We start from the raw sequence: 10,442 nt of genomic DNA, 5'->3' as shown, positions 1-10,442 counted from the left end.
TGATGGCATCACAATTCTATGATGTGATACAGATGATGATGTCACACTGCTATGACATAACTAAGATAACTGCTAAAGAAGCCTAATGGCAGTTTTGTGTTCAGATAAATTCATTCTTTTACTGATGAAGAATGATTTGGGATGATAAAAAATTCTCCCCCCCTCGTGTCTTCTGATATCAAATATATCGTTGATTAAAGTAAAAATATCCTCGGCAAAACTCAGATATTTGTAACTTTAATCAACTCGTGTTGATATATTTGATATCAGAAGACACGAGGGTGAGATTCTTTATGTCCTAATAAAAGCTCAGTTTTAGCCATTAACCAAAGGTATCTGCTAGACATGAAACTAAAGTGGCTTCAAGGAACATTCAAAAACTTGTTTTTACTGGACAGTAGATTTTACATCAGTAACAGTGAATATTTCCCATCGAAGCTGACCGCACAAGCATAGACTAACAACTAGTCTCTGAAATGAAAATATTTTACAGAGAAATTGCTCATAATACAAAAAAATATAATGGAAAGGAGCCCTGAGGCTGTGGAAATCTAGACTTGCCACATTTTCTAGACTTGCGTGGGCTTTCTTGAATATATTTACTTCAGGGTCTGTACGACAGACTATGACAAGCATAACAGTGGAGCAAGATGTATAAATGAATAACTGAAAACAATATGCCGTATTTGCGGAATACATACACTAGTTGAAACGAGCTAAAACATAACGGTTTCAGAATTATTACATTTTTTATTTAGAGGTTTGGTTTGGTTTGGTGTTTTACGCCACACTCAGCAATAGTCCAGCTATAATGGCGGCGGTCAGTAAATTATTGAGTCTGGACCAGACAATCCAGTCATCAACAGCATGAGCATCAATCTACGCAACTCGGATACGATGACTTGTGTCAACCAAGTCAGCAAGTCTGACCACCCAATCCCGTTAGTCGCCTCTTATGACAAGGATGAGTTACTGAAGATCAATTTTAACCCTGATCTCTGCGGTTTTTTTTAGAAGAAGCTTTAGGCTTCTAGTGACCTGACCTTTCCTACATCAATATATGTAAACGTAGTCATGGTATTGGTTAATGAAACATTGTGCACAGTCAGAAACATGACCTTTGGCATTCGTGAGGCTGACATGGCCACAAACATCACTTTGCCCATCGAGAAACATCCCATTACATGTCCGGGATACCGTTGCAAGAAACAACCTTGGCGCTACGACTGTGGCGTAAGTCTATGTTAAGGCATGGGAGTTACGATCAACTTAACCCTACAACTGTCTTAAGTCTATGTTAAGGTATGGGAGTTACGATCAACTTAACCCTACGACTGTCGTAAGTCTATGTTAAGGTATGGGAGTTACGATCAACTTAACCCTACAACTGTCGTAAATCTATATTAAGGTATGGGAGTTAAGCACCTTAACCCTACGACTGTGGCGTAAGTCTATGTTACGGTATGTGTGTTACGATCACCTTAACCCTACAACTGTGGCGTAAAGTCTATGTTACGGTATGTGTGTCACGATCACCTTAACCCTACGACTGTGGCGTAAGTCTATGTTACGGTATGTGTGTAACGATCACCTTAACCCTACAACTGTGGCTTAAAGTCTATGTTACGGTATGTGTGTTACGATCATATTAACCCCACGACTGTCGTAAGTCTATGTTAAGGTATGTGTGTTACGATCACCTTAACCCCACGACTGTCGTAAGTGTGTTACGATCACCTTAAGGGTGAGATCACGTTTTGCAACGGCACCCAATAGCGTTGCTGTGCTCAGACTTTGACCTTGACACAGTAGTTCAGTACGTGGCCTGTAACTGGCCTATGTCATGTCTGTTTCAACTGGCAACTCGAATCTGATTGTGTGTGGAGACGGATGTCCCCCCGGAATGGTATACCTGTCATTAGACTGTAAGTGCTTGCCGTATAACGATTCTAGGTGTGCCAGCACCATACCTCTCTTCCTGGCTTTCACCAAGGAGGTAAACGTCCAAGACCAGATTTAATCGCCAGCACACAAAGTCAGCCATCTAATCCGCTCAGCCGGCTTCCCCTGTGTGTGCTGGCGCTTAGGTGCCTGATTCTGAGAGTTTGAGTTCGAATCCCGGATGGGACTCAACCCAACAAAAGTACTAGAATCTGATCTTTACTGAGAAAGTGTAAACCCAAATAACATAAATTAGACATTAATATACCTGTAGGAGTGTTCAAAGCGGAGGTACACTCAACTCTCTCACTCACCAGCGGTTCTGCGAGTTAGGTACAGAATGAGACACATGCATACCCGGAATCCTGCAGCTCCCCACACGTCCAGTCTTACGGGTCTATTGAGTGGATCACGAGTCAAGATAACTGGTCTATGGTGCCAGTTAGTTAGACATCACGCCAACTGGATTGCCACTGAGTAGTTGTCTGTTCTGTCGACAGGCGAGCCATGTTACTGTCTGTAGCTTCACCTTACTAGATCTCCTTAGTTGACAAGTGTAGAACGTAATCTGTAAAGTACTGTAATGGTCTATCATACAGACGCTGACACAAATATATACCACTTGGCCTGTGGCTTCCACTAAAATCACGTTAGCGAGTGAGTGATATCGGTTTTACGCCGCTCTGGGCAACAATGGCAGGGCGGGAGACTCCAGTAATATAGATCTGCTAACCAGTTAGATCAGGGTCCGGATTGTTACAGACCACAGTTTTCTCAGATCAGTCCTAACCCTGAGATGCCACGTGGTTCGTCAGCGCTGGCATGCAGTACATCAAGCAAGCCAATAACAGTCGGCACTCATGTTCACCCAGGGACATTTCGTCGCCAAACACTGTGTGTGGGTCTTTGTGTATCGGGAAGACAAGGCGCCGATTTAGATCCATACATTATTATTTCATACATCTCACAGCTCAGTTCAGTAATCGGAGAGTGTTCGGCAATTGTAAATGTTATGTTTGTCAGACGAAAGCAGTTGGTAGGTGTTTGGGCATTATCTGCTACGTGTATATTATTCATTTTCATTCCTCATCTGTTACTTGTATACCCGTCACCTCTGACGTGTATATCCTTCATCATTCACATACATATCCTTCATCATTCACATGTATGTCCTTCACCTGTTACATGTATGTCCTTCACCTGTTACATGTATGTCCTTCACCTGTTACATGTATATCCTTCACCTGCTACATGTATGTCCTTCACCTTTACGTATACACCTGTTACGTTATGTCCTTCACCTGTTACATGTATGTCCTTCACCTGTTACATGTATGTCCTTCATCTGTTACGTGTATATCCTTCACCTGTTACGTGTATGTCCTTCACCTGTTACATGTATATCCTTCATCTGTTACGTGTATATCCTTCACCTGTTACATGTATATCCTTCATCTGTTACGTGTATATCCTTCACCTGTTACGTGTATATTCTTCACCTGTTGTGTGTATATTCTTCACCTGTTACGTGGATATCCTTCACCTGTTACGTGTATATCCTTCACCTGTTACGTGTATATCCTTCACCTGTTACATGTATATCCTTCATCTGTTACGTGTATATCCTTCACCTGTTACGTGTATATCCTTCACCTGTTACGTGTATATCCTTCACCTGTTACATGTATATCCTTCACCTGTTACATGTATATCCTTCACCTGTTACATGTATATCCTTCATCTGTTACATGTATATCCTTCACCTGTTACATGTATATCCTTCACCTGTTACATGTATATCCTTCCTTCACCTGTATATCCTTACTGTTGTATATCCTTCACCATTTACGTGTATATCCTTCACCTGTTACATGTATATCCTTCACCTGTTACATGTATGTCCTTCACCTGTTACGTGTATATCCTTCACCTGTTACATGTATATCCTTCACCTGTTACATGTATATCCTTCACCTGTTACGTGTATGTCCTTCACCTGTTACGTGTATGTCCTTCACCTGTTACATGTATATCCTTCACCTGTTACGTGTATATCCTTCACCATTTACGTGTATATCCTTCACCTGTTACGTGTATATCCTTCACCTGTTACATGTATATCCTTCACCTGTTACGTGTATATCCTTCACCTGTTACGTGTATATCCTTCACCTGTTACGTGTATATCCTTCACCTGTTACATGTATGTCCTTCATCTGTTACGTGTATATCCTTCACCGTTTACGTGTATATCCTTCACCTGTTACGTGTATATCCTTCACCTGTTACGTGTGTATATTCCTTCACCACCTGTTACGTGTATATTCTTCACCTGTTGTGTGTATATCCTTCACCTGTTACGTGTATATCCTTCACCTGTTACGTGTATATTCTTCACCTGTTGTGTGTATATTCTTCACCTGTTACGTGTATATCCTTCACCTGTTACGTGTATATCCTTCACCTGTTACGTGTATATCCTTCACCTGTTACGTGTATATCCTTCACCTGTTACGTTTGTATATCCTTCACCTGTTACGTGTATATCCTTCACCTGTTACGTGTATATCCTTCACCTGTTACGTGTATATCCTTCACCTGTTGTGTGTATATCCTTCACCTGTTGTGTGTACATCCTTCACCTGTTGTGTGTATATTCTTCACCTGGGGATGGAGCAAGACTTGAGACTGTCTTAGGCGCCAAATTCTGCAATGATGTTCAAATCAGTTATTCTCCCCAATAGTGTTTCTATGTTTCTCAGCACCAAACAGGTGCTCACGTGTTTCCTGCTTCCCATTTTCCTCCCATGTCACAAAGTGGAATCCCCAGATCTTCGACATATGGGTGCCATTGTGCAAAGCGATCTGGGCCTCCTTTCACAAAACACTAAGGTGATCGTAAGTCACTAAGGTAACCTTAGTACAATGTTAAAGAATGGGAGTTAAGGTTAAACTTAATAAAGGTTGCTTCGTGAAAGGAGCCCCTGAACGCCAAGGTGGTCGTAACGCCCATACCATAACATAGACTTAGGATTGGCATAGCGCTAAGGTGGTCGTAACGCCGAAACCATAACATAGACTTAGGACTGGCATAGCGCTAAGGTGGTCGTAACGCCCATACCATAACATAGACTTAGGGCTGGCATAGCGTTAAGGTGGTCGTAACGCCGAAACCATAACATAGACTTAGGACTGGCATAGCGCTAAGGTGGTCGTAACGCCCATACCATAACATAGACTTAGGATTGGCATAGCGCTAAGGTGGTCGTAACGCCGAAACCATAACATAGACTTAGGACTGGCATAGCGCTAAGGTGGTCGTAACGCCCATACCATAACATAGACTTAGGGCTGGCATAGCGTTAAGGTGGTCGTAACGCCGAAACCATAACATAGACTTAGGACTGGCATAGCGCTAAGGTGGTCGTAACGCCCATACCATAACATAGACTTAGGATTGGCATAGCGCTAAGGTGATCGTAACGCCCATACCATAACACAGACTTAGGACTGGCATAGCGCTAAGGTGGTCGTAACGCCCATACCATATCATAGACTTAGGGCTGGCATAGCGCTAAGGTGGTCGTAACGCCCATACCATAACATAGACTTAGGACTGGCATAGCGCTAAGGTGGTCGTAACGCCCATACCATAACATAGACTTAGGGCTGGCATAGCGCTAAGGTGGTCGTAACGCCCATACCATAACATAGACTTAGGGCTGGCATAGCGCTAAGGTGGTCGTAACGCCCATACCATAACATAGACTTAGGGCTGGCATAGCGCTAAGGTGGCCGTAACGCCCATACCATAACATAGACTTAGGGCTGGCATGGCGCTAAGGTGGTCGTAACGCCCATACCATAACATAGACTTAGGACTGGCATAGCGTTAAGGTGGTCGTAACGCCCATACCATAACATAGACTTAGGACTGGCATAGCGCTAAGGTGGTCGTAACGCCCATACCATAACATAGACTTAGGGCTGGCATAGCGTTAAGGTGGTCGTAACGCCCATACCATAACATAGACTTAGGACTGGCATAGCGCTAAGGTGGTCGTAACGCCCATACCATAACATAGACTTAGGACTGGCATAGCGCTAAGGTGATCGTAACGCCCATACCATAACATAGACTTAGGACTGGCATAGCGCTAAGGTGATCGTAACGCCCATACCATAACATAGACTTAGGGCTGACATAGCGCTAAGGTGATCGTAACGCCCATACCATAACATAGACTTAGGACTGGCATAGCGCTAAGGTGGTCGTAACGCCCATACCATAACATAGACTTAGGACTGGCATAGCGCTAAGGTGGTCGTAACGCCCATACCATAACATAGACTTAGGGCTGGCATAGCGTTAAGGTGGTCGTAACGCCCATACCATAACATAGACTTAGGACTGGCATAGCGCTAAGGTGGTCGTAACGCCCATACCATAACATAGACTTAGGACTGGCATAGCGCTAAGGTGATCGTAACGCCCAAACCATAACATAGACTTAGGGCTGACATAGCGCTAAGGTGATCGTAACGCCCATACCATAACATAGACTTAGGGCTGGCATAGCGCTAAGGTATGCTTTGTACAACGCCACCTGTTGGATAACCTTCGACGTTGTCAAAGTGCGCTTCGGACCCAACCATGTCATACCTGACGTGTGTGAAGGGTCTTCGGTTTGGGGATTGCCACCAACGTCGTCATCAAACCAAAGATCAACGAACGTGTACACACCTCTAGCAGTAGTCTGTCGTACAGACCCTGAAGCAAATATGTCCAAGAAAGCCCACGCAAGTCTAGAAAATGTGGCAAGTCTAGATTTCCACAGCTTCTGACAATGAAGAAAGTCCCTGGGCTCTTTTATTGCATTTACAATTTTATTTTAAAAACTTTTATTTTCTGTAAAATATATGCATTTCAGAGACTAGCTGTTAGTCTACTCCAGCAGCAAACACTGACTGTGCTTGAACCAGTGTCTTCTGTGCCACTTCAACCCCATTCTCTTCCCACAGAGGTTACTCCTGTCATATCTTCCTACGTAAGAAGATATGACAAGTAACCTCTGTGGGAAGAGAATGCTTCAACCCGTGCCTAAAGGATTCAACAGTCCAATACACGTTCGCGATGATATTGTTGATGACAGAAATTAGCAGGGACCCTCAGTTTGGTTAGGTACGTTCTTTCGTCACATAATACATAGAACTGTCAATAATATTAGCAGGAACTACATTTACTCCCGATACACGGATGCAAGGCCTGCCTCATCAATGGTTAGTGACGGGCCATCCAAGATAAGTTCAGACGTACTTTTCCGTTGTGAGCGTGTTTTTGTAGAGAAAGATGACTGTAGACATTTGACACTTTTTGATAAACGGGGCGATTCACAACTCATTGTAGTCGGATTAAATTAACTAATTAAGCCTCAGAACCTGAGAATATCTAGACTTGTTTCATTTAGAGCTTTAGCATTGCAGACAGGCTAGGGGATGGAGAACAATGCGGTTGAGGGAGTGAGAGACAGACTAACATGGCAGACAGGCTAGGGGATGGAGAATAATGCGGTTGAGGGAGTGAGAGACAGACTAACATGGCAGACAGGGCTAGGGGATGGAGAATAATGCGGTTGAGGGAGTGAGAGACAGGCTAACATGGCAGACAGGGCTAGGGGATGGAGAATAATGCGGTTCAGGGAGTGAGAGACAGACTAACATGGCAGACAGGGCTAGGGGATGGAGAATAATGCGGTTCAGGGAGTGAGAGACAGACTAACATGGCAGACAGGGCTAGGGGATGGAGAATAATGCGGTTGAGGGAGTGAGAGACAGACTAACATGGCAGACAGGGCTAGGGGATGGAGAATAATGCGGTTGAGGGAGTGAGAGACAGACTAACATTGCAGACAGGGCTAGGGGTGGAGAATAATGCGGTTCAGGGAGTGAGAGACAGACTAACATTGCAGACAGGGCTAGGGATGGAGAATAATGCGGTTCAGGGAGTGAGAGACAGACTAACATGGCAGACAGGGCTAGGGGATGGAGAATAATGCGGTTGAGGGAGTGAGAGACAGACTAACATTGCAGACAGGGCTAGGGGATGGAGAATAATGCGGTTGAGGGAGTGAGAGACAGACTAACATTGCAGACAGGGCTAGGGGATGGAGAATAATGCGGTTCAGGGAGTGAGAGACAGACTAACATGGCAGACAGGGCTAGGGGATGGAGAATAATGCGGTTCAGGGAGTGAGAGACAGACTAACATGGCAGACAGGGCTAGGGATGGAGAATAATGCGGTTCAGGGAGGAGAGACAGACTAACATGGCAGACAGGGCTAGGGGATGGAGAATAATGCGGTTCAGGGAGTGAGAGACAGACTAACATGGCAGACAGGGCTAGGGGATGGAGAATAATGCGGTTCAGGGAGTGAGAGACAGACTAACATGGCAGACAGGGCTAGGGGATGGAGAATAATGCGGTTCAGGGAGTGAGAGACAGACTAACATGGCAGACAGGGCTAGGGGTGGAGAATAATGCGGTTCAGGGAGTGAGAGACAGACTAACATGGCAGACAGGGCTAGGGGATGGAGCATAATGCGGTTCAGGGAGTGAGAGACAGACTAACAAGTAGAGAGACAAACTAGACAGGGCTAGGGGTGGACAGACTAATGCAGTGCAGACAGGGCTAGGGGATGGAGCATAATGCACAGTTCAAGGAGTGAGAGACAGACTAACATGGCAGACAGGAGCTAGAGGGATGGAGCATAACGCAGTTCCAGGGAGTGAGAGACAGACTAACATGGCAGACCAGAGGGCTAGGGATGGAGAATAATGCAGTGAGAGACAGAATAACATTGCAGACAGGGCTAGGGATGGAGAATAATGCGGTTCAGGGAGTGAGAGACAGACTAACATGGCAGACACAGGGCTAGACATGCTGTTCAGGAGGGCTAACATAGCAGACAGGGCTAGGATGGAGAATAATGCAGTTCAGGGAGTGAGAGACAGACTAACATGGCAGACAGGGCTAGGGGATGGAGAATAATGCGGTTCAGGGAGTGAGAGACAGACTAACATTGCAGACAGGGCTAGGGGATGGAGAATAATGCGGTTCAGGGAGTGAGAGACAGACTAACATTGCAGACAGGGCTAGGGGATGGAGAATAATGCGGTTCAGGGAGTGAGAGACAGACTAACATGGCAGACAGGGCTAGGGGATGGAGAATAATGCGGTTCAGGGAGTGAGAGACAGACTAACATGGCAGACAGGGCTAGGGGATGGAGAATAATGCAATGAGAGTGAGACAGGTTGACAGACTAACAGGGAGGGGTGGAGCATAATGACAGTGAGAGACAGACTAACATGGCAGACAGGGCTAGGGATGGAGAATAATGCAGTTCGGGGAATAGAGAGACAGACTAACATTGCAGACAGGGCTAGGGGATGGAGAATAATGCGGTTGAGGAGTGAGAGACAGACTCACATGGCAGACAGGGCTAGGGGATGGAGAATAATGCGGTTCAGGGAGTGAGAGACAGACTAACATTGCAGACAGGGCTAGGGGATGGAGAATAATGCGGTTCAGGGAGTGAGAGACAGACAAACATGTCGGCAGTGCTCTCGTATGCAAATGCCACTGCGCCACCTGACGAATAATGAATGTGATTCGATAGTTCACTTGTGCAGTCTTGAATTGATTTTTACTTTTCACAATCAATTACCTACGTGTTGAGTGGCAGCGTGTTACTCTGCAACACTGAGGAAACTGTGGCAACAGTCAGTGTGTGTCAGCGTCACCACGTGTTGTCTGACATACAGATCCTGAACCAAATACATCCCAGAAACACAATACTATATCTATAACAGTAGGTAAGTCTAGATTATTGCAGTTAAAGAATGAAGAAGGCCTCTATCTCTTTTTTATTATATTGTCTTCAGTTGATTTAATAACTGTTGTTTTTCTGTAAAAAAATTCATTTCAGGAACAGGATTTTAGCGTACAAAGTGCGTTGAGGAAGGAGAAGGATATTCATAGAGCTATGTTTTGGTATGTGTGAGCCTGTCAACCTGGCCTACTACAGTTGTTCAAGTGACAAACGTAGATCACTGCAGTCCAGTTGTAAACAAGGATCCATATGGGAAGTCGTGTCATCTGTGTTAAGGCTGTCTCCAGTAACATGACAATCCGGCCCCGAGAGACTGGAGTCCGAAGGTGTGATGCAATTAAGGTGTCTGTACCAACAGGAACGTGTCCATCTGTTTATAGCTATACTTTGAATGCTTAATTTGACGGGAAATTGACAACTGGGTAAGGAATGCGAAATTAATTAATTCGATTGTTTTTCATTAATTTTCAGAAACAGGTATAGGTAATGAGAGGCCATGTGTGATTCTTAAAAGGGTGTGTGGTGGGTTGGAGTGGGGGAGGTGAAAGCGGGGGTGGGGGTGGCGTGTCCACCTTAGCAAATGGGGAGGTGAAAGCGGGGGTGGGGGTGG

This window comes from Haliotis rubra, unplaced genomic scaffold, assembly GCF_003918875.1.
Source record: "Haliotis rubra isolate DU_JTF1 unplaced genomic scaffold, ASM391887v1 Scf138, whole genome shotgun sequence".
NCBI lineage: Eukaryota > Metazoa > Mollusca > Gastropoda > Lepetellida > Haliotidae > Haliotis > Haliotis rubra.
Note: the sequence above shows the minus strand (reverse complement) of the source record.